The sequence below is a fragment of the Phalaenopsis equestris genome, unplaced genomic scaffold (genome assembly GCF_001263595.1).
Source record: "Phalaenopsis equestris unplaced genomic scaffold, ASM126359v1 Scaffold001019, whole genome shotgun sequence".
NCBI classification, from domain to species: domain Eukaryota; kingdom Viridiplantae; phylum Streptophyta; class Magnoliopsida; order Asparagales; family Orchidaceae; genus Phalaenopsis; species Phalaenopsis equestris.
Genome location: NW_018165458.1, coordinates 60,758 through 61,099, shown reverse-complemented (window position 1 = coordinate 61,099; position 342 = coordinate 60,758).

Below are 342 nucleotides of genomic sequence, written 5' to 3'. Positions count from 1 at the left end.
AAGTAAAACTAAAACTGAATACATGGAATGTAATTTTAGTAGTAGTAGCTCTAATGACAGAAGTGTGACATTGGGTGATCAAATTATTAAAAAGTGTGAACGATTTAGATATTTTGGGTCTGTTGTTCAAAGCGATGGTGATATAGATGTGGATGTTAATAGTAGAGTTCAAGTTGGTTGGTTGAAGTGGAGAAATGCTTTAGGGCTTTTGTGTGATAGAAAAGTACCGCTTAGACTGAAAGGAAAATTATATAAGATGGTGGTGAGACCTGCAATGCTCTATGGCGCTCAATGTTGGCCTTTAAAAGAGAAGCATAATAATAAGTTAAGTGTTGCCGAGAT